The sequence below is a fragment of the Notechis scutatus genome, chromosome 1 (genome assembly GCF_049901735.1).
Source record: "Notechis scutatus isolate UNSWTSFEM ecotype Mainland chromosome 1, rNotScu1.2, whole genome shotgun sequence".
Classification (NCBI taxonomy): Eukaryota; Metazoa; Chordata; class Lepidosauria; order Squamata; family Elapidae; genus Notechis; species Notechis scutatus.
In genome coordinates, this window is record NC_142009.1 from 155,712,935 (window position 1) to 155,734,102 (window position 21,168).

General features: G+C 36.9%; 1 protein-coding gene and 1 long non-coding RNA gene across 3 annotated transcripts in view; one reads left to right on the forward strand and one right to left on the reverse strand.

Annotated features, from left to right (window-relative positions):
* Window positions 1-2,973: 2,973 nt before the first annotated feature.
* Window positions 2,974-21,168, forward strand: part of WDPCP (WD repeat containing planar cell polarity effector) — a 173,843-nt gene continuing 155,648 nt past the window's right edge. For both annotated transcript variants that reach the window (XM_026668428.2, XM_026668429.2), the window contains exon 1: window positions 2,974-3,164. The gene's annotated coding sequence lies outside the window, so the exon portion shown is untranslated. The remainder of the gene's footprint in view (window positions 3,165-21,168) is intronic.
* LOC148133057 (uncharacterized) overlaps window positions 15,556-21,168 on the reverse strand; it is an 80,080-nt gene continuing 74,467 nt past the window's right edge. Inside the window, exon 4 of the long non-coding RNA XR_015746417.1 lies at window positions 15,556-15,983. This is a non-coding gene — a long non-coding RNA (uncharacterized LOC148133057). The remainder of the gene's footprint in view (window positions 15,984-21,168) is intronic.

Sequence of the window (21,168 nt, forward strand, 5' to 3'; positions counted from 1 at the left end):
TAGAACTCACAGTCTCCTGGTTCCTACGCCAGCATCTGCACCATTACACTAAACTGGCTATCTTGGCTCCTAATTGCAGCATTGATTCTCTCACCATACAAGTAAGAACTGAAAGGATGGAGTGTGGATGATCAATTAGAAGGGCTCTACTATAGAACTGAGAACAGTAAATCATTTTTCATCTCAGCACAGATGAGCAAAAACCAGATCTTAAAAAAAGGAATCTTGGCAATTAAGTAGCTGTACCCACCATTTTGAAAGCGACGGGAAGTAAACTTTCTGCTCCCACTCAGCAATGGTTGTTTGTCTTTTCCCAATCTGATCTATTTGACTTACGAGGCAGGGAATGCTATGGATCCCTTCTTCTAAGGAGGTCCATTTGGAGAACCAAGAAGAAAGGCCTTCTCTGTGATGGGTCCCTCTATGTGGAACTTTGTCCCTGCATAGATAAGTCTGGCGATGCTTTTGACACTCTTTTGCAAGGCCCTGAAGACTGGGTCTGCCAATGGGTGTAGTGACCCCAGAATGATATGAAGCCCATCAAGTGGCTCCTTTGATTGTTGTTGCCAGGAGGGTGGGAGGTTATTGCTCTTTCTATTGCTTTTTATTGAGTTTTTATCCTTGTAAGCCTCCTGGAGTCACTGAGAGTGAGTTGGGTGGCCTTATAAATTTTCTTAAATAAATAAATAAACACTAAACAGGACAAGTAAAGTTGGCTTAAAATAGTGAAGACAAGACCAATGCAAGTTGGCAATGTTCAAGACAGCAATCTGATGATATTAGGACAATAGGCCTTAGCATTTGTGGAACAATTCAACTATCCTGGTAGTATCGTGGATATAGATTGGGAAACAGAAGATGTGAAATGCTGAATAGGCAAAGCAACTGCTGTCTTCCAACAAATGCACTCAATATGGATCATGTCCACCATAAACACAGCAACCTAGATCAGATTATGCACTTTGTTGGATATGTGCTCTGCATGAGTAAGCAGTGTCCAGCAAAGAGTACAATCAATTGGATACCACCAGATGGCCAGAGAAAAAGAGAAAGGCCAAAGAAAACCTGGTATCAAACATTTTTGGAAGATCTGAAAAACATTAATCTTAAATGAAAGGATGAGGAAACTATAGCTATATGGCTATAGCTACAACTATATGGACTAAGAACTGTGGAGTATGCTTGTAGTCCAACGTGCTTAGTATAGGATGTAATGATGAAACATTACTAATGACAAGAGGGATAGAAATTCAAGAAGTTGTCCTTTTCACAGGCTCTGACACTTTTTTTTTGGTCTAACAAAGCCAGTTTGGTGTAGTGGTTAAGGTACCAAGCTAGAAACCAGGATACTATGAGATCTAATCCTGCCTAATAGGCATGAAGCCAGCTTGTATAATCTTAGGCCAGTCACTTTCTGTTAGTCACAAGAAGACGGCAAGGGCAAACAGGTTCTGAACTGATTCTGAAATATTGCCAAGAAAGCTGGGACTAGACCAGGTGGTTACCAGGAATCAATAATTATTTGAAGCGGCAGACAATTACAAATCAGCAGCCAAAGAAATCCAGTTGCATCCAGGCTATCCTTATGCATAAGGAAGGATGGCAAATGTCTCTCACCCAGCAAACCCATGGAATGTGTGACTAAAAGTAGATTGAGTTTTGTGTGTGTGCAAAAATTAAGATGCAGAATGTGCCCAGTTATGAAAAAAGTACACAAAGGAGTGTAAGGATGTAAATACATTGATTGTGCCATCAAGTTGGTGTCAACCCTTAGCAATCATGTAGATTTTCTCTGACAATCTATCCCTAGCTTGATCTTTCAGTTCTCTGTGATATATTCATCACCATTGTAACTGAATCCAGCCGCCTTGTTGCTGCTCTCCTTCTCCTCCTTCCCCAGCATTGGAGCTTCCTCCAAAGAGCTAGATCTTCATATAATGTATCTGAAGTAGGATAAATACACAAAGATTGCTATATTTAAACTAAAGTTAGTGCTTTCATATTGTTACCAAGAAAATGTTATGGACATGCCCAAATATTTATCAGGAATTGAGCTCATCGTGAGACAATCTTTAGCAGCAAACAAGAGATAATCATCTTTTCTGAGGCTTTACTTATTACAAGGTTAAATGGTGAGCAACACTGATAAAATATTGTTGGAAGAATTATCCTTCTGAGTTCAGTTCCAAGTGGGGAAAAAGACACTAGAAACATGGAGGCTGTTTGAAAGGTTTAATGATGGACAGGACTACATGGCCTGGAGCTTCAGAGTGAAAAGGAAGGATGATCACATGCTTCAAGGTGAAGGAAGAGATCAAGAAGGGGCTGGCCAAAATGCTTAGAGACCCTTATATACCCTCTATTGGGCCCTACCTTAATGTTTCCTGTTCCTGTGCAAGAAATTGGCTGTCAGACTCCCAGGGGCGGGGGTCTTAGCTAACTTTGTAGGCTTTCCTGAGTTCCAGGCTTGTTCGAGCCTTGTTGGATGATGATGCACTAAAAGGGCTCTTGGGCAATTGCTATACCTTTACCTGGAGATCTTTGTTATGTAAAATATTCTGGCCCAGGCCTTAATGGCCCACCCATTAACAAAGGTGGGGGTGAGCTTCTGCTTCTGAGGTGTTTCTGCTCTTGAGTTTCTACTCTTTTTAGGGGAAATATTCTGCCTTTTTAATATTTCCCAGGATATTGCATTTTTCTAGGAGAGGGTGGGTGCTAACTTCCTACAATATAATGCATTATTCTACCACTATAAAATCACACATCTGTCACGCAGAATACGTGCTTATTTGCAGGAAACAAATTATTAACAAACTTATTTGCAGGGATGCACATGCATCATTTACAAACGGCGCAATTATTTATGCCTTGCCACAGACCGGGATACAAACTTATACTCGCATTAGGTACGGTATATAACTCTACCGTTTTCTTCTCTCCACCAGAGGTTTCCGAGGGATTGATGACTGCTGCGCACGCGCGCCTAATCATATGCCGACTCCTTTTTTCCGCCGGACTCCGGGTGAGTTCGCGCTTCGCCGGTTGCCAAGTAACGGGAGGAAAGCGCGCGCTGGAGAGGAAGAGGAGCCGCGTTCTGGCGGCCGTAGCTCCCAGCTGCCTTCGGTGAAGTGTTCTGTTCATGCCGGCTCTTCTCTTCTCGAAAGGTGAGCGGTGGGGGTGACTGATAATGGAGGAAAGTCCAGTGGCAAGAAGAGGAGAGGGAGCCGGCGGCCAGCTTTTCACTTGGGTGTGCAATCTGAGCTTGCTCTCGGGCGTACTTATTTATGATTCCGTGTTTCTGAGAGCAGTCAGCGTCGCTCGGTTGGTAACTATTGTGAGATTTTCTCCATCCGTCTCCTGAAGCCTCCTGGCGAAGCGGGTTTTCTCTTCGGCCGTTCTGCTGCACGCACGTCTATATTCCGAATTAATTCTACAAAAATCAGTGAAACATGTCGAGAGGGTTGCAAAGGAAGCCTTCGTAGGGGTTTCTGTATGGCATGTTTGTTTGTCTTAAGCTTTATGAAAGCTCCTTGGGAAAGCTTACTCGTGATTTAACTCACCATAATGCTATTAATTTGATAATACTAACATAATATAATATATACTTGATCACCTAAAATTTGCAGTTTAAGACTTTTCCCCTGTGACGAATTGGTGTCCTCTTCCTTCCTTGAGAGGCTTAAAAATGTGTCAGTGTGAAATTTCCTATCCCCAATGTTGAACCTGATCCTGTCTCTGTTTTATATCACTGCACTGCAGGGCCTTCACTTCTCTCCATAGGAATGGGTGGGCGTCAAAGCTAAAAGATTTAATACCCATGAGATTTTTCCTTCAGCAGTTTTAAAATAAGTGATAAAATGCTACTTCAACCTAGTAGTACAATTTAAAGCAATTGAGCCTTGACTTGTTGCAATGAATTAAGATGCAGGCAATATTTTGGATCCAATAGGGGAAAAAATATGTTTGTCAGTGCATGTTTATAGGTAGGGACTAGTAGGAAAAAACCCCTAAGAAAGCGAAATGAAAACCTATTATTTTCCTTAAATCCTGAAATTGTTGCTTTATGTTTTCTGAGTACAATTGAGAACAGATAACGTGGGACAAATTCTCTGACACCAATATATTTAAGCATGCTGTCCATACTTTAAACTCTATTGAGCTTAGTGAGACTTTCCCCCTTTGTGATTCATATAGTATCACAAAGTCCATGTGTCCACATTCCAAGTAAACCCTCTAGACAATTCAAAACTCTGGTCCATCGAAGTAAGAATTTATTAGAGAAGTCATGTTGGCATATCTGGGGAAAACCCAAATCTGAATTCCTGCATTTCTCCCCCCAATACTAAAATTCACACCCTGCCCCACTTAGTGACTCCCAGGTCACATTAGCCAAACAACCTCCTGTTTCAGCTGCTGCCAAATTCCAGCCATTCTCTTCCGGATGCCAGCAACTTGTCCTTGATCTCTGGCTAAAAAGAATGTTGTTGTAGCTATACTCACTTTACTATTCTCCTGTTCCCACAGCCTGCCCATCTCCCACTATGGCAGCCCGGAATCTGAATCAAGATTGATCCAGGGCTGACATCATGGATATTAGACTTGAGGAAAGTAAGGCTAGTGTGAGAAAGAGAAGGCTAGTGTGAGAAAATAAGTAGGCTATGTCTACAAGCGATGGTAGCACGTAGTTGACCTTAAAACCATGCAAATATTAAGCAGAACTGATAATATGTCATGGAAGATGAAATGGCAACTGCTTTCTTTTTGCTGCCAAAGAAACAAGATGAGAATATTAATTGATTTGACCATTCCAAAACATTAACTTTCTTCTACTTTAAGCATTTTTGGTCATGCATGTTGTATGTTTTGGGTCATTGTCTTGCTGATGATCCACTTGCTCTTGAGTTTTAGTTCACAGACAAATACTCTGACATTACCCTGTAGAATTTAGTGGCATAATTCAGAATAAATTCCATTAATGATGGCAAGCTGTCCTGGTCCAGAGACAGCAAAGTAGGCTCAAAGCAGTTTAACATACATAACGTTTTAATTCAAGCCAGAAAGTTCTGTTTTGACCCCACCCAGCTACAGAACATTCTTCCATTAGCTTTCTGACTGATCCACTTGGTCTTTCACAAACTATGAATGGGAGAGGGAGAACATTCAGTAGTTAGGGAAGTTTTAGAAGTTAAATTTGTCTGAAAGAAGCTATTTAATTCCTGGGGACTTTTCAGTTTGTAATAGTAACAGTTCATTAAATCTCCCCCTGTTCAAACTGGGTTTCCACTGTTTAATATTACAAATACTAGATTACTGAATAATCCAACACTGGGTCATTGTTTCAGAGATATTACCTTACCTAAACAGAGAAACATAATGACAACGGGTGGAAAAAAAAATCAGTGAGAGTGGGAGCGACTTCTGACTTCCTATCGGCTTCCTATTTAACTTCTTTGTGGGAAGTTGGCAGTAAGCATCAGCAATCTTTCCTTCCCTCCTTCCCTTCCTCCCTAATCTGTCCTTCCTTCATAACTTATTCCATCCTCCTTCCCTCTCTCCTCCCTTCATTCCCAGAAAGGTCAGTTAATTATTCAAGTTCTGGTCTCTTACTTTCCCCCCCCTTTACATAAAAAGGCATCTTTCTACATCATCCTGGGTGCATACTAAAATGTTGCCTTCATTTAAGCAGTTGTATATTATAGAATGGAATAGTTCATTTGTATTATATTTGTATTTTATTGCTTTAATGCAACTCTGCTTCCACTAATTTGAGTTTTGCCTCCAAATTCTTTAGTTATCTCTATTAAAATTTCTGAATCTTCTATTCTTTGATCCAGTTATTCTGAGATCCTACTTGAATTACCATAAATGTTGATAATGTTTGCCTGAAGAGAACTGAAATTTGCTTGCATATCCTAATGTGATTGCCAAGATAATGAAATCATAGGGAGATTATCGTCCAATAAATAGATCTCTGATATAAATAAGACTTTTGAGATTCTGGAGAAGAAGTATCATTCTTCCATCTTAGAAAGGTCCTTGCTCTGTTGATTTTTACTCATTTTTGAAAAATAATATGTAATCTTATGTTTAATATTTTTGTTTGTACTGATTAAATGAAATGAAACAAGAGTAAAAGATGAAAATAAAACAATTGTTTGATATCTTACACAAAAACACTATATACAAAGCAAGTTTTAATACTAAATTGAATGAATATATGTTAAGGATTAAAAAGAAAAAAGTCCCTTTGTTATAAGAAATTCATGTTGTTCACATGGTTAAAATGAAAACAAAATCCTGTTAGACTATGGTTAAAAAATTTTTATGTTGGAATGCCCTCCTTTGGTTAAGGAAAAGAAAACTGGGAAATGGCAACATTCTGTCCTACTATTTCTTATGTTGGAGTGCTCTCTTGTGGTCAAAACAAGATTTTTTTGGTGAAAAGTTTCTTTTTGGGGGGGAGGAAGGAAAAGCAGGCCCAAACTAGTTTTAAACAAAACATAAACTTGAAGTTGGAAATAATAAAATAAATATAACTAATTAAAATGTCTATTTTGGAATATTCAGCTGCACAACCCATGTGATGTTGTGGTAACCAAGAAAAATAAATCTACATTTTCAGTTTTAGTAATGAAAATAATATTTAAAGAAAGGTGGGTTTCTCTTGAAAGTAAGTAGAGGTCATAATTCTTAACGCAGATTAACACGTAACTTGAAAACCAAATTATGTTTTTATCAAAACAGATTCCAAAAATCATAAGTTTTGAGGATCGTTATTATGTTAAATAATGCAGTAGACCAGGGGTCGCCAACCTTTTTGACCTCGGGGACCACCAAACTCATAAATCCCGAGGACCACTAATTTTTTTAAAAAAAGATAATATATTTAATATAAAAATTTTATTTTTATATTAAATATAAATTTAATATTAATTTTTTTATTATATGTATGTATACACACACACACACACACACACACACACACACACACACGTGCTTATTTAATTATAATAAAATCGTAAATGTTTAATCATAATTGTGGGACAGAGTGAAGGGAAAGGAGGGGCCTCATCCTTTGGTGGGGGTGGAAAGAGGGAGGATTTAAGAAGCCACATGGTGCCTGGAGGCTGGGAAGATCTGGACGGGAAGGAACCGGCTCCCCCTCAAACGGAAGAAAAGCAGAGCCATCTCATATCTTTCCCAAGTCAGAGGAAACCTCTCCCTCCTTTGCCAGGTGTGACTGCCTGGAGTTGGGGGAGGGAAGGAGGGCCGGGCTGGAATCGCCTACGGGCTCCTAATAACCAGGCAACACCCCCACTTCAGCCTCCATATAAGAAGAGGACTCCCCGAGGCTAAGCTCCAGGTTTCTCCTGTCTCTTCCAAGCAGAGAAGGATCCCTCCCCGTGTAGAGGCTGAAGGGGGGGTGTCAAGTCCAGAAAAGCTGGAGCTCTCGCCTGCACAAACAGGCTGGTTATTAGGAGCCGTCTTCCTCAGCGCTCTTGTGGTCTGGGCATTTGGTCTCTCCCCCCCACCCCATGCCAAAGGAAAGCCAGCTGGGCTTCTCCTTCCCTCCTACCCATCTCCCCAGTCAATCTTACTTCGGGACAGAGGAGAGTGCGCTGGAAACGTGTGTTGGCTTTTCCAACACGTCTTTCTCTGGTTCTGTCTCTCAATTCTTCATGTTCCTCCAGGCCTGGCTTGCTGAGGGGGAAGAGCAGCCCTGACATCTCTGCTTCCCCCCGCCCCCCAGGAAAAGAAAGCAAGTAGAAACAGCTCTTCACTGGGGCGAAAGAGCAGAGACCAGAAGGCACAGGCAACAGAAAGCGGCGCTTTTCAAAGGCAGCAGTTTCTGTCTTCTCTCGCCTGTGCCTTCCTCGATCTCAGCTCTTTCACCCAGCAAGAGCTATGTTTCAGCTTGCTTTTCCTGTGCTTTCACCTGGGGCCATGGGAGGGCAGCAGAGCAGAGTGCTGAGAGGGACGAGGAAACGGATGCTGACGCCCCATTCCAGACTTCAGAACTGGATGGTGAGCGCAGACTTGCCCACTCCGCCCCCTCCCACCACCAGCAGCCAGTACTTTTCCTGCCCTGGGCCGTCCCTACAGCCCGTGGCCATCGAGGAAGAGCTCAGGTCAGGAGAGGCAAACTGGAAGGTGCGGGAGTGCCACGCAAATGCAAGTAGCGTGGCCCTGCACCTTCTGGCCATCTCCATTGCTGCTTCAGCCCGCCTGTACCGCCAGCCCCCTCTGCTGCAACAGCACCATTACCTCGTCCTTCCCAGCAACGGCAGATTAGTGCTGCTTTTTGCAGATTTGCGCTCGGCCAAAGGGTGGGAGCCAGTGAGTGGGCGGGCTTTGGGGAGTTCTTTGGGGGAGCATTTCTCTGCGGCCCACCAAAATGTTCTCATGGCCCACCAGTGGGCCGCAGCCCACCAGTTGACGACCACTGCAATAGACAAGCAAAGAAAAAATTTGGAAAGCAATACCAAGGGAATAAAATTTCCACAAATAGTAAAAAGCATAGCTGTAAATTTCAATTTAAAAGTTTCTACAGAGGCTAAAATGGTCAAAATACAAGATCTGAGAAGTTGGAAACTAGAAACAAAAGTTATGAATCTATAAAGCTGTAAAGTCCATCTCCTGAGATTCTTATCATATTAATTGTTGCTGAAATTGCAGATAGTTTAGTGAAGATTATTAAGCCTCTGGGCTCACCCTCTAGGAACAACCCCAGAAACAAATTAGCCTTTCTGCCAAATTCTTATTAATTAACAGCTAAGAAAGTCTCCTTGCAGTCTGGAGGGACAGATTTTATGTCTCTTAGTAAACCACATCTTCTCTGTTCTTTTGTAGCTAGTTGATATTGATGGGGGGGGGAAGGTCCCTCCTTTGTGGGGTTCTGCAAAGTTCAACACTCTTTTTTCTTCCATTTAGCCTCTACATGAAATTGCTAGGTGAGATCAATTGCCCGTTCAGGGTTCAGTATCATCAGTATTTGAATGATAATGAATTATATGTCTTTTTATATTTAATTTTAATGGTAATTTATTAAAAATACAATCACAAAGATAAAAATTAATGCAAACTAAAAAAGAAAAAAAAGATATAGTAAAGTAAATAAATATATAAAGAAATGATTATCCCTTTTATCACAAGAAATATGAACAATTTTAAATATTCTCCTTCAATTGTAATTATTAATTCCTTTTGGCTCCCTGTAGACTGATCCTTCAGTCTCATCCTATCATTTTTTTTAAAGAGAATTCCCCCCCCCAAAAGCATTATCAGGTTCTTATAATTAATTTCAAATTTTTATTTCAAATCACTTGGGCCCTTAGTTCATTTGTAACATTTCCAAAAGTTGTAATCACCTTTTTGCTGTTTATTCCAAAAAATTTTTTTTAAGTTCTTGAACTTGTATTTAAAATTTCTTTTGTTAAGTATTGAAAGAAACTCACTTATTATATTTAGAATTGTTGAGCCAAATGTTCTTAATAGCTAAAAGGCAATTAACAAGTGATTTCTGAAAATGATTAGAAAAGGAAGTATGGGAACTCAGTGTCCTTAAAGGTGCTGATCATGGTTTGAGCAAGATGGCTATTATGAAGGCAAATAGGGTCCCAGGGTAATGTAGCAGGATACATTCTGGGTCATTCACCGGGACCAAAGATTTAGTCTGTCACATTCTGGTGGGAAAATGTGGTGAGAGAGAAATTCCCTGAGCCTGGGCTCCAGCACAAGTCCAAAAGCTCAGAAGACTAAACTGGTCTCAGTGACCGACCCAGATTGTATTCTGCAAGATGGCAATCCCTTTGTTTCCCACTGGAGACCACTGTCTTGCAATCTCCTCATGAGAAGCAAATGTCTTCAGTAATTATGGGTGATCTCAAATCCTTTCTTTTTCTAGAGAGGAATTATGAAGAGTCGGTCTACTCACCAATGCTTCATTCTGCTACAACTATTGGTTCAATACCCAATATCCAATTATATCTCTCAACCCCAAGAGTCAGTTGTTGAGGTTCTGTCTGAGTTCCCATCCTCTTTTGTCCCCAAAGGCCAAAATTGCAAATTAATCTCTGACCTATAAGTACTTTGCAGCTACTATTTCTGCAAGCTTATGATTTGTAGAAGCCAGTCCAGTTGGCCTTTTAAAAATGGACTCTAAAAGTTTAGGATCTCTCGCTACTTTTCGCTGATCTTCCATAATCTAGATCAGGGGTCCTCAATCGCGGTCCGGACCGGCACCGTCCGCGGAACAAGCCTTACCGGGCGCTGGTTGCTGGCGCCGCCATCTTTTTGGTAAAAAGCAATTTTTCGTCAAAAGATGGCGGCGCCAGCGCTGGTGAGCTTTTCCGGTAGAAAGCCATTTCTACCCGAAAAGCTCACCAGAAGCGCTGGCGCCGCCATTTTGACGAAAATCACTTCCGTGACGCCACCGGAAGTGGTTTTTCGTCAAAAAGATGGCGGTGCCCAGCTGATGCCGGAACCGGGCGCTGGCGCCAGTTGACGCCGAACCGGCCGCGCGGCCGAAGGTTGGGGATCCCTGATCTAGATCATGGCCCCTGAAACCCAATTTCTTAAAACAGTAGCATTTTTCTTGCTAGTTTGTTATCTGTTTTGATTTCAGTTATGTTACCTGAACCGACGGTAGTCTTTAAGAAATGTGATCAAAGGAGTCTATTTCTTACAGGGGAACAAGCAACCTTGGAACAAGTTTAGAGAGATTCTTTCAAAAAGTTCAGTTAGAGTGAGAGACATGGCACAAAGAATGAATGCATCATCAGTAAAAGGAAGGATTAAAAGAGTTAGTCAGAAGTAATTTATGCTGAATTACATTTTCCAACTGACACTGATTAAGACTGAGTAGCACTTAGGTGTGTAAAATGCCTTAGGATATGAATTTGTTTTATTATATTTTCTCTAAAGAATCAGCTAACACTTGCAATTTGTTCCTTTCCATAATAAAAGCTACTGTCTCAGAATATATTCATTCTCTTATCTACTGGACTCTCAATATGTCATTTGATAAATGAGCACTTTGAGGATTAAAGATGCACTTTAATCCATATGTAGATTTATGTTAATTATCTGACATATTATAATATACCTGGACATATTCATTAGTAGCTAGGGTATTTCAGATCCTTTTATTTATTTTTTATTTTATTTATTTATTTTGATTTGTCAATCACTTACAAGATAATAGGTATAAGTATATACATAGTTATGAATACATGAAATGGATACATATAAGAAAAATAAAAGAAACAATAGGACAGGGACGGTAGGCACATTGGTGCGCTTATGCACGCCCCCTACAGACCTCTTAGGAAAGGGGTGAGGTCAATAGTAGACAGTCTAAGGTTAAAGTTTTTGGGGTTTGGGGAAGAAACCACAGAGTCAGGTAGAGTATTCCAGATATTGACCATTCTGTTGCTGAAGTCGTATTTCCTGCAATCAAGTTTGGTGCGGTTAACCTTGAGTTTGTATCTATTGTGTGCTCTTGTATTGTTATGAAGCTGAAGCTGAAGTATTCATTGACAGGAAAGTCATTGCAATGTATGATTTTATATACCATACTTAGATCAGACAGAAGACGGCGTAATTCAAGGTTTTCTAGGTCTAGAATTTAAAGTCTGGTGGCATAAGGTATTCTACAACGAGTAGAGGATTGGAGAACTCTTGTAAAATATTTCTGGACTTTCTCAACTGTGCTAATATCAGATACGTAATGTGGGTTCCAGACTGATGAGCTGTATTCGAGTATTGGTCTAGCAAATCTTTTGTATGCTCTAGTTAGTAGTGTGATATTACTAGAGAAAAAGCTACGTAGGATTAGGTTAACAACTCTTAATGCCTTTTTGGCTATGTAGTTACAGTGGGCTCTAGCAGTTAGATCATTAGAGATGAGTATTCCAAGGTCCTTTACAGAGCTTGGATCATCAACAAGGTCTTGACTATTCAGCTTGTATTTTATTTTCTGATTTTTTTTGCCAATATTTAAGACAGAGCATTTATTAGTTGAGATTTGAAGTTGCCATTTGTTTGGCCACTCTGATACATAGTCAAGATCTTTTTGAAGGGTAGCAGTATTGTCTGTGGTATTGAACAGCTTTACATCATCAGCGAAGAGATGTACATGTGCAATAGTAGTAATCTGGAAAGTCAAGGGAAGATTATATCATAGTGATTCTGTAAACTTACTCACAGAAGGGAAGACTTTAGGGTAGTGAGTGCATCTCGAAACATTGATTACCATTAATTTTGTTATGCTGCAGCCTGATTCTATAGTTGTTGAAATTAATTTTCCCCCCATTAATTTACACTCAGTACCCTGCAAAGTGAAAACAGAATTTTAGAAATATCTGTACATTTATTAAAAAGAAAACACTTAAATATCACATTGGCATAAGTATCCAGACTCTTCATTCAGTACTTTGTTGAAGCACCTTTGGTAGCAATAACAACCTCGAGTCTTTTTAGGGATGATGCAACAAATTTTGCACACCTGGATTGGGAGATTTTCTACCATTCTTCTTTGCAAATCAAGCTCAATCAGGTTGGGTGGCAACTGTCGGTGGACACCATTTTTAGGTTCCACCAGAGATGTTCAATAGGATTCAAGTCAAGCCTGTGGCTGGGCCACACTAGGACATTCACAGAGTTGTCCCTAAGCCACCCCTGTGTTTTCTTGGCTTGTGCTTAGGATTGTTGTCATGTTGGAAAGTGAACCTTCAGCCCAATCTGAGGTCCTGAGCGCTGTGGAAAAATGTTTTCATTGAGAACATCCCTGTACTTTGCTCCATCCATCTTTCCCTCAACCCTGACCAGTCTCCCAGTCCCTGCTACTGAAAAACACCCCCACAGCAAGATGCTGCCGCCACCATGCTTCACTCTTGGGATGGTATTGGGCAAGTGATGATGCCTGGTTTCCTCCAGACATAACATTTACATTTGAGACCAAACAGTTCAATCTTTGTTTTATCAGATCAGAGAATCTTGTTCCTCACCATTTGATATTCCTTCAGGTGCTTTTTTGCAAACTCCTGTCTGTCTAAGCCACTCTGCCATAAAGAACAGATCGGTGGAGAGCTATAGTGATGGTTGTCTTTGTGGAACTGTGTCCCATCTCCACACAGGATCTCAGTCAGAATGATCATCGGGTTCTTGGTTATCTCTCTTACAAAGGCCCTCCCCCCCCCCCACCTCCTGATTGCTCAATTTGATGGGCAACCAGCTCTTGGAAGAGTCCTGGTTGTACTAAACTTCTTCCATTTTAGAATTATGGAGGCTACTGTGCTCTTAGGAACTTTCAGTGCAGCAGAAATTTTATTGTAGCTTTTCCCAGATCTATGCCTTGCAATAATCCTATCTCTGAGCTCTGCAGGCAGTTCCTTTGTCCTCATGCCTTTTGCTTTGCTACAGTATACATTGTCAACTGTGAAGCCTTCTATGAAAGAGGTGTGTGCCTTTCCAAATCACGTCCAATCAATTTAATTTATCACAGGTCAACTCCAAACAAGGTGTAGAAACATGTCAGCAACGATCAAGAGAAAGGGGAGGCACCTGAGGTAAATTTCATGTGTTGTTGCAAAAGGTCTGAATACTTATGCCAATGTGATATTTCAGTTTTTTTCTTTTTAATAAATGTACAGACATTTCTAAAATTCTGTTTTCATTTTGTCATTATGGGGTACTTAGTATAGATTAATAAGAACAAAATGAATTGCAATAACCGTAGAATCTGGCTGCAGTATAACAAAATTGATAAAAGTGAAGGGGGTCTGAATACTTTATTTTTATTTTTTTAAAAATAAAGTTTATTTAAGATTCATATATTTAAAACATTTAAAAAGCAAACATATAAACAAATATATATACATATACATATATATACATTTTCAGCAGGTATTGAGCATTTGTTACACTTTTTTTTTCACCGCTTAACATTGAAGTGATCTGCCTTGTTACAATACCTTCCTCATTCTTTTAATGTTTTAATTTCACAGAATACTTTATGATTAAACGCACGTCTTCCATAATTTCATAGCTTATCCAGTTGTCAAATATTACTTTTTCTTGAACCATGGGGTCTGAATACTTTCTGAATGCACTGTAGATCATGCAAATAGTTGCTAATTAATGGACAATAAATATTTTCAGCTCTTAGTTCCCAGAATCAAGTTTGTAGAAGAAACATTTATCTCAATAGATACTACTGGCTATATAAATCCATTTATAGTGGATGTTAAGTATTGGTAATATTTTTCTTTTAAAGCTGCTGTATCCTTTTATTTATTTATTTTTAAAGCAGTAATGTGGTTTTTTTTTCCTTTGGCAGTGTATGTATTTTGTCCTAACTATTTGCAAAATCTGAACTATTGCTAACCGTGTAATAGAATATCCCTATCATAGTAGCATATTGCTTACCACTGTATATAAAAACTGTAAAAGAGAGCTTAAGAGAAAAACACTAAAACTAAATAAGATCACACTGCCATCTTTTTATCAGTAATGGGGCTTGCATAGTAGGCATCTCTACTCCCTTTGATGTTTATATAAAACAGATAAAATGCATAAATTGCTTATAATGAGAGATGAATTAAAGCCAAATAGCATCCCAGAGGACAAAGCACCCCAGGTACCCATCAGCAGCCTTACCAAATGACAGACCTAGAGGAAACTTCAAAGCTGCAGATAATATCCACTGGTAATATCCACAAATAATCTAGATTCTAATAAAAGCCTGATTTCCACAGTTTTGAGAAATCCAGATGTTAGCACTCCCAAACAAGAAAAAAAACCTATAAACACCTACTCAGTTAAATGTTTTATTCTGCCATACTTCTACAAATATTATTACAATAACTGAATGCCAATTTTATTAAAAAGTATACAAAAATTTTGAAGCACTAAATTGAGTCACAATTGCCAGAAAATGAGCATGCTAAGTATTTGCATGGTAGTGTTGCCTTTGAAACTCAGACATCTGAATTGGCATGAAGCTAGAACAAATCTGGTTCCTGAACTTGAGTGTGAAACACCCAGTACCTTGGTAAAGTGGCTTTTTCACACACTTACCTCCTCCAGTATGAACACAAGTACTTTAGGCAAAGTGAAAGGCATTTTATTAAGAGGAACAAGTTTTTACGTAGGTTATAGAAACAAATGATACATAGGTTTGGAGAGGTTTTAAAAATGGTTGTGTGTAAGAGCATGCTTCTGCTCACTTTTATTTATTCAGCCTGTATACCTCTGAATCATGTAGGATAAAAATTAAGTAGAATAAAATCATATTAAGGGCCTATCGGCAATGTATATGTTCAGTTTAGATGGTACAAGTTGATCTGTAAAAAGAGCCCAGGTTTTAGTATCTTGCTGGAAGAAATCAAGATGTGGGCAACAGCCTCAACCAAGGAAGCTATTCCAAAATGCACGCATTGCTACCAATTGCTATTTCCCCCCTGTCTCCCAGTGCCTCTATATTTCAGTCTTCCTTCTCCCCCCTTGCTCTCCACCTATTTTGTCATCATATTTATATATTCTCTTTCTTAATTTAAATGTATTGTTTTATCATAAAAAACAAAATACAAAACAGTAAAACAAACAAACAAAATGAAACAAAACAAAAACCTTCAACCTTAACAACAACAAAAGAAAAAAAAATAGTATAAAAAAAGGAGGAAAAAGTGGTCAGTTAAATTTAACATTTAATATGTAGGATCACCCTGGTTGGTGCTGAAAGAAAAAAACACAATAAATTCTCCTTCCCTTTTGCATACATATCTACATACCTACAGACAGACAGGCATAGAAAGTCCACAAATGGTTTCCAGTCTCTTATAAAACTGTCTAGTCTATTATTTCTAATCAAAGCAGTTAATTTCGCCATCTCTGCTAATGTAGTCATTTCAAAATCCATTCTTCAGCAGTTGGCATCTCTTTTTCTTTCCAGTGTTTGGCAAGTACAATCTTTGCAGCTGTCACTATGTGGAGGAATAGCATATTCTCATTGTGTTCTTTTTATTTATTTTATTGTTCTATTATTTTACTTCTGTTTACACTCTCTTCGTTTCTTAATTTTTATTGTTATAAGCTGTTAAGAATAGCCCACGGCGAAAAGACAGCAAATACATGTAACAAATAAATAAATTGTAGAAATGGTACAGCTAGAACTTATCCTGGATTGACTGTAATAGAAGGCTGGCCTACATATATCCATATTCTAGCTAGGCCATATTAGGATTTGTAGGTCAAAACTAGCACTTTGAATATCATCTATAAACTTACTGAGAGCCAGAGTGTAGGGCCTGAAGAAAGAGTGTAGTGAGCCCTCAGTACAAAGTGCCAATTAATACACAGGGTGATATGTTCTGCAACTACAATGAAGGCCCTATGTAGAGTACATTGTAATTGTTTACGTGAATGGTTGATGTTCATGAGAGTTATCGTGGCAAGGTCCTTGTGCTCCAGATAGAGCTATAAGTGCTTCACTAGCTGAAGCTGGACAAAGAACCGCATGGCCCACATTTTGGCCTGCTCAACTAGCAGTAGTTATGAGCTCAGGGCATGCCTATCTCTGGATCTGCTGCTTCAGGGCTAGTGCTTCCCCACTCAAGAGACAATAGGGAGTGCAGCAGCCTCTTTGTTTTCTTCAGTGATATGGAAGTGTTGTATGTAATAGGAAACATATAAAGGAAGTTTGATCAGTTGAGAATGGGTTTTTTAAGACCCACAGCAAGATATTTTTTGTTCATGATCTCTGATTAAAAATTGTAAACTAAGATACACCATGACTACATAAATAGGAATAATACACCATTAAAAGCTGAAATGGTATACAGACGTGTTAGAAACTCAAGGTTAATTGCACCAAACTTGATTGCAGGTAATACGACTTCAGCAACAGAGTGGTCAATGTCTGGAATACTCTACCTGACTCTGTGGTTTTTTTCCCCTAACCCCAAAAACTTTAACCTTAGACTGTCTACTATTGACCTCACCCCCTTCCTAAGAGGCCTGTAGGGGGCGTACATAAGCGCACCAATCGTGCTTACCGTCCCTGTCCTATTGTTTCTTTTATTTTTCTTATATGTATCCATGTATTCATAACTATGTTTTTACTTATACCTATTATCTTGTAAGCAATTGACAAACCAAATAAAATAAAATAAAATAATAAAATAAAATAAAATAAAATAAAAAAATAATAAAATAAAATAAAATAAAATAAAATAAAAAATAATAAAATAAAATAATAAAATAAAATAAAATAAAATAAAATAAAATAAAATAAAATAAAATAAAATAATAAAATAAAATAAAATAAAATAATAAAATAAAATAAAATAAAATAAAATAAAATAAAATAATAAAATAAAATAATAAAATAAATAAAATAAAATAATAAAATAAATAATAAAATAAACTAAATAAAATAAAATAATAAAATAAAATAAAATAAAATAAAATAAACTAAATAAAATAAAATAATAAAATAAAATAAAATAAAATAAAATAATAATAAAATAAAATAATAATAAAATAATAATAAAATAAAATAAAATAATAAAATAAATAAAATAAAATAAAATAAAATAAAATAATAAAATAATAAAATAATAAAATAATAAAATAAAATAAAATAAAATAATAAAATAAAATAAAATAAAATAAAATAATAAAATAAAATAAAATAAACAAACAAGAATGTTTGTAAGAATAGAAAAGCATTGAGAAATGCAGGGAACGGTATTGGTATTAACTAGTTTTAGGTATGTTTCCTTTACTTATCTCTTAATTGCCTTAATTTCTTTGGACAATTTACTCATTGTTATGCATTTTCTGCACTTCATAAAACTTAATCTGAAAAGTAAATAGCATTCAGCAGTATATATATTTATATGTTTTCTGATACAGAATTTTGCCAGTAGATGGCACTATTATGTAATGATAGTTTGTAGCTTACTTGTGAAGCTTTTCTTCTTTTGTATCATACTGGAGAAGTTTTAAAATTGTCTTTTCCTTGCCAGAGTCCATAGATTTTTAACAGTGTTAAACAGGGAAGCCAATCTTGAATAATACTGTGATTATTTAAGTTATTTAAATATATCAGGATATTTGTATGAACAATATTTACATTCTGGAATCTAGAATCCTACAGAGAGGGATCTGTCAAATAACAGTCTTCACAAGACAGGGAGCCGGTAATTTCAGATTCATAGTGAAAATAGTAAAACAGACATCCCTTGTATTACTTCAGATACTTCTTAAAATGCCTTAGGATTAAAGCAATTATGTGTAATACAATATTGTCTAGATTGGATGCTGTCTCTTGATTGGGTGAAAACATGAAATACAGCTTTTTCCTTGTTTGGAATAGTCTGTGGTTTTCACCTGCATTTCTACCAAAATTATGCTTTCTTTATGTAATCTCGAGATATTAAAATAATTGAATGGTATATTCATAGTTTTAATAATGAAACTTAATTGGTGTTTTAATGCTTTGATATTAAAATTAAAATGAAAAGAAAGAAAGCATCATGCTGAGCATGCACAAGTTTTCTTGAACATATTGGTTATCTTGTTACAGCAAAGCTAAAGTTACTAATGAGTTGAAGGGTAGGTGGCTGTTTTTTTGTTAAAGAAATTGTTGAATGTGCTTCAGAGATTTTAAAATATTTTTAAGGTGCTATTTTGAGTAAAATATATTCACAATGATAAATTGTTTATGTAGAACGATAATAATTTAGATAAATAATTATTTAGATAAATAATTAATTCAACTTTCCTGGGAAACATTTGGAACCAATCTTGGCATTGATTATGAACAAATGTTTCATCATTCCAAATAAGTTACTTATAAAGATATATATTTTAAAGCTAAGATAAGCAAGCGTAAGTGAACAAGTATTTAGATGACCTACAAACTATTGGAGAGTTGGCATTAATTTCTAAGAAGCCGCATTTTGGCTGTTTTACTTAAGGCAATGTGCCAGCAGAAATTGCATTCACTTTAAATGAGGCTTGTATCAGTGTATCACTTTAACAATCAATCTTTTATACCTAAGTATTAATTTCCACTACGAGGTTGCTTATTATATATGTTGCAAGTATAAAAATATTAAGTTGAGGGCACCTCTCCCATCTAATTATACAAACACATTTAAGTAATGTGATTTGTATTGCCATCAGTGAACAGAAAACACATGTTAGCAGAATGTTTTCCAATTTTAGAGCTGACAAGTTGGCAGGATGGCATAGTTACTAATTAAAACAACTTCCACTGGGGAAAAAAGACATCTTGAAAGTGGCCAGAGCCATAAATCAAGCAAAATTGCTTCCATGTAATTATCCCAATATGAAGTAGAGGGCAATTTTAAGTGTCTTCAATAAAATATATAGCAGGAACTAAGAGTCAGGATGGGGTGGGGTGAATCCTCTAAAAATTCATACTTTCATTCTAACACATTTAGTTTATATATAAATACGTAAACTAAATGTTCATGATTTTGTATAGTTCTCATTTGTTTAAAGTAAAAGATAAAAACTGCAAACAACACATTAATTTATTAATTTATTTTCCTAAGGCAACTGTGGAGCGAAGATAGGACACAATTTCTGTACTTTGCAGGTGGTATGAAATCCAAATCTATTCCCAACAACCTGAACTATAAGCAGGAAGTTTAATTCTCCTAGAGGTTACTTACCTGCCTGTCTTTCCCTCTCAAGCTTCCATGAGGGAATGGTTCCATTGTTTGAGGGTTCAAAACAGTATATACGGGGAATTTGCTTGGATACTTGACAGAAAATAATAAACAATGTATTTTCCCTCCATTGGAAAGGAAGGTTGATTTTGCATCTTTTTTCTTTTCTATTACCTCCATTTCCTCAGTTGTTGATATTATAAAAAAAATGAGGTTTTAGGTTATTTGTTAAGAGAATCCTGGAAATATTTTTCTTTTTTCACATCAGGCTTTCTCACTATTTCTATGGTAAAATTGTTTCCCAGATGCCTCTAATATTTCTGGAAACATGAGATTTCATATGTGAAAGAGAATGGGATTGAGTGGCAGCAGAAGGAAGCAATCTTATGTTAAAATCTATCTTTCTATCTCAGTAGAGTGTTTGCTCACTGACATTAACTCCTCAGGATTTCATAAGGTGATGTTTTCCAGTTTTGCCTGCAGAGGTTTGGGATTAAACACGAGAGGTATTTACACCAAAAGCACTGGTTCTCCTACTAAGCAGTAGCCCTTTGCCTGATTATGAAAGTTGTTTGGATATTTGGGTTAGATTTTTTTCTCAACTATCTAACATTTGTTAGTTAGGCTCAAGGTTTAATATGATTTTAATGGTTGCAGTAAAACAGAAAAATTAGCACTCTTTTTTTTTTAGGTTGCAAATGGGATAATCTGCAGTATTGCTGTTTCTCCTGCTAAAAAGATTAATGATTTAACCATTTTTTTTATTTAATTCATATTGAGTACACCAGCGATATATGTATGTGTATACATATTTATTATTTTTAATTGAATTAAAGAACTTATAAAACTGACAACTCATCATTTGTGACTCTGGCATATCATTTTTTTCATATTCCTTATGATCCGAAAGCTTTGATCGTTGCTTAATTCTGCTTTGCAGCCATTAGAGGGTATTTCTGCAATGAGGCTTCATCTGGCTTCTTAGATTCCAATATAACTTTTCTGTCCCTCTTACTATCCAGACAAATTATACTTTCAAACAACACTAAAAGAAAAAGATTTTACATTTTTTTGTAAATAGTATAAACAGCAGTGTGTAAAATTAAATGAGTGTAAAGCATTACTGAAGAGTTTGTTATAGATCAAACTACAGTAGGGTAGTTATAGTATCAAATATCTTTTGAATATATGCATCTAGGTATACACATTGAATAAAGAAGTAGTTAAATAAATAAAATGTATTTTTAAATAAAGCATATCTAATGTATCCAAGATATTTTAATGTTTTTGTCGCCTATTATTTCCCTATTTGCCTCTCAAATATTTTTTAATATATTATTTCAGTTTACTAGTAAACACTTTATAACTTTAGTCAGTAAAACACTTACAAAGTATTTTTTTAATGATGTATCTCGTCTTCAGAAAAAAAAGTTACAGGTCTTTAAAATGCCTAAACAAAACATAG